We start from the raw sequence: 3,214 nt of genomic DNA, 5'->3' as shown, positions 1-3,214 counted from the left end.
AGTTGGATCAGAAAAAGGGAGAAGAAGAGGTAGGGGAGAGGAGTAAGAATGTGTGCTGGGCTATGCATGTGTATGTTTGTTTTCCCCATCACACATGTGGAACCTATGAAAGCTTATTTCTGCCATGGAATATAAAGGGTAAAGGGTAATTTACTTTTTTTTCTCATAATTCTGACTTTTTATTCTTGCAAACGTGAATTTATCTCACAATTCCGATAAAGTTTTATCTCACAATTCTGATAAAGTCTGAATTGCAAGATGTAAACTTGCAATTCCAAGAATAGAAGTCCAAATTGTGAGATAAAAAGGTCACAATTACTGTGTTTACTTTTTTATCCTGTGACGGAAACAAGCTTGCATAGTAACCAAAGGCCATGTATGTTGTAATGTTTGTTGATCACTGGCATCAGCTACCATGGGGTCACCATCCACATCCAACCCCCACCCACTGGAAAGCAATTTCAATCAAGGTTCCAACTGAATTTCTGCATAGGGGACCCTATTTTTTTCTATTATACATTCTATAAAGTAATGACTCATTCAGTTGTAGACAGTATGTTCCCAAGAATGAACAAATTCAACAAATAAAACATGTCAAATGGGTTTCAGTTGAAGGTAACTAAATTACAAAAAAACAATAGATCTTTATATTGTCTAGAACTGAAACATGACAAGTAATGGAGTTTTTGTAAAGTCATCAACTGTTAGTATTTTGACAGTCACTGTGCTATGATTGACTATATGCTCCTGTTGGATAGAAAAGTAGTGCTAATGTTTTGACCGAATGACTCGATTTTGAATCGGGTTTGCTGTGTTTTGATAGAGTTAGTATATGTAGAAAAAGGTATTCAGCATTTTGAAATGTAGAGTTTGTATTTATTTAACAAAATGTGTGATGTAGGTGTGTTGCTGTGTTAAGAGTTTAGAAAAAGTACTTTAAGTATTGGTAAATGCTTGTTAGCAATTGAAAAAAACTGTAATGCACATTAATTGTGCAGAAGTAGTACTGAAGTCCAACTAAAGATATACTTAAGTATATTTGATTGTGCTAAAGTAGAACTATTGCAAGAATACTTCAGGTACACTTTAAAAAATATTGATATTATTCAAAGATCATACAATCCTCATCTATAGTGATTTTGATAGACATTTTAGGCTTAATATTAAGAAATGTGCATTGTGCACAAGTAGTACTCCAAATTAAGTTTAATTATACTTTTTATATCACTAAGTCTCGAGCAATATGTTCGATTAGAATGTTAGATGAATAGATTATACACAGATCAGGCATAACATTATGACCACCTTACTAATATTGTGTTGGTCCCCCTTTTGCTGCCAAAACAGCCCTGACCCGTCAAGGCATGGACTCCACTAGACCCCTGAAGGTGTGCTGTGGTATCTGGCACCAAGATGTTAGCAGCAGATCCTTTAAGTCCTGTAAATTGGATGTAAGTGGGCACATTATCCTGCAGAAAGAGGCCACAACCACCAGGGAATACTGTTTCCATGAAAGGGTGTACATGGTCTGCAACAATGCTTAGGCAGGACCCAATGTTTCTCAGCAGAACATTGCCCAAAGCATCACACTGCCTCCGCCGGCTTGCCTGCTTCCTAAAGTGCATCCTGGTGCCATGTGTTCCCCAGGAAAGTGACGCACACGCACCCGGCCATCCATGTGATGTAAAAGAAATGTGATTCATCAGACCAGGCCACCTTCTTCCATTGCTCCGTGTTCCAGTTCTGATGCTTGTTAGTTTGTTAGCTGATAAAAATTTGCTATTGGTGGAAAAATCATGAAGCTCCACCCCTTTTTGGGTCATGTGAGTGAATGAGATTCTCGGCAGAGAATGAGATTATGGTTGCCCAGATGCAGAGAAGCTGATTTGATTAATGGATTGCTTTAGAGAGATTGGGAGCTGATATTCCTTCTACAAGATGATGAAGTTTGTCATGAACTCTTGAACAATTGGATTCTGAAGTTGTGAGCTCCACCCCTTTTTGGGTCATGTGAGTGAATGAGATTCTCGGCAGAGAATGAGATTATGGTTGCCCAGATGCAGAGAAGCTGATTTGATTAATGGATTGCTTTAGAGAGATTGGTAGCTGATATTCCTTCTACAAGATGATGAAGTTTGTCATGAACTCTTGAACAATTGGATTTTGAAGTTGTGTCCTGGCTTTTTTGAATTTGTGTCTTCTGCAAAGCTGTATACTGTGAACTTGAATCTCGGTGTGTGTTAACAAGCTTAACAAGTTTAAATGATCTGATATTAGCTCTTTAATAGTTAAATGAGATTTGCCATACTTGTTCCAATGTTTCTTCATGTTATGATCAAATCATTTCTTTGAGTTGAACATCTTTGATTGATGTGTGATTCAATTGCTGCAGTGCTGAGCAGCCATTTCAATGCGTGTTTGAGAATGCATAATGTGATTTATGATAAGAAATGGGAATGTGATCGACTTGATGTAAAAGTTCTATGCATACATAAAGTGAATGGTGATTATTGTTAATTATTTAGAGTGTGGAAGTCACATTGTTGACAACAATTCACTGAGTGGGCATTATGTACCTTCAGTATGTATATTGAGTGAATTGAGCACATGATTGTGAATGTTTAAGTTTGTTTGCAGTTGAGTTCATGATATTAATTAATTTATTATGTTTAAACAGAGTTTATTTTACATTAAGGTCTATATTAGTTGATTATTGAGTAACATGATATGGATGTGCCTGTTTTATTGCAGGCCAGGTTTTTGTATGCTATTGAATTATTCTGGAATGAAGATGGCGAGCCACCCACCCTTGATCATTGGATCCATGGTTCCCTTTCAGTCGGTCACTCTCGACGTCACGTCGGATGACCGACGAATTGGGATCTCGCTTAGAGAGACCAATCTACTTCGAGTGTAAACTAAACGAGCCAATGCACATTGGCATGCGATTATTGCATCCAGCTGCTGCTGATCACAGCGTGAGTATAAGTAGGCAGCAGATGCAGCGCATATTCAGCTTTTCGCTTCGGAGCCGAGCGGTTCTATCGTTCTGCTCCTGACCTAAGTCTACGGTAGTGAAAACTACAGTCAAGCACACTCTTCGTGGCCTCTCGTGCTGGTGGTACGGCGCTTCAGCGGCGGTGGCTTTCCCATGTCGAGTGGGTTGCACACAACAGGCTGCACTACCCCTGTGTGTGTTGCAGACGGCCATCTC

At 38.8% G+C, this 3,214-nt stretch overlaps 1 long non-coding RNA gene across 1 annotated transcript in view; it reads right to left on the bottom strand.

Moving 5' to 3' along the window:
* Positions 1-3,214, bottom strand: part of LOC107678450 (uncharacterized) — an 8,516-nt gene that overhangs the window by 769 nt on the left and 4,533 nt on the right. The window contains exon 3 of the long non-coding RNA XR_001632939.1: positions 499-509. This is a non-coding gene — a long non-coding RNA (uncharacterized LOC107678450). The remainder of the gene's footprint in view (positions 1-498; positions 510-3,214) is intronic.

This window comes from Sinocyclocheilus anshuiensis, unplaced genomic scaffold, assembly GCF_001515605.1.
Source record: "Sinocyclocheilus anshuiensis isolate Anshui unplaced genomic scaffold, SAMN03320099.WGS_v1.1 scaffold1034, whole genome shotgun sequence".
NCBI classification, from domain to species: domain Eukaryota; kingdom Metazoa; phylum Chordata; class Actinopteri; order Cypriniformes; family Cyprinidae; genus Sinocyclocheilus; species Sinocyclocheilus anshuiensis.
The sequence above is the reverse complement of the archived record's forward strand: the minus strand, read 5'-3'. Positions and strand labels throughout refer to the sequence as shown.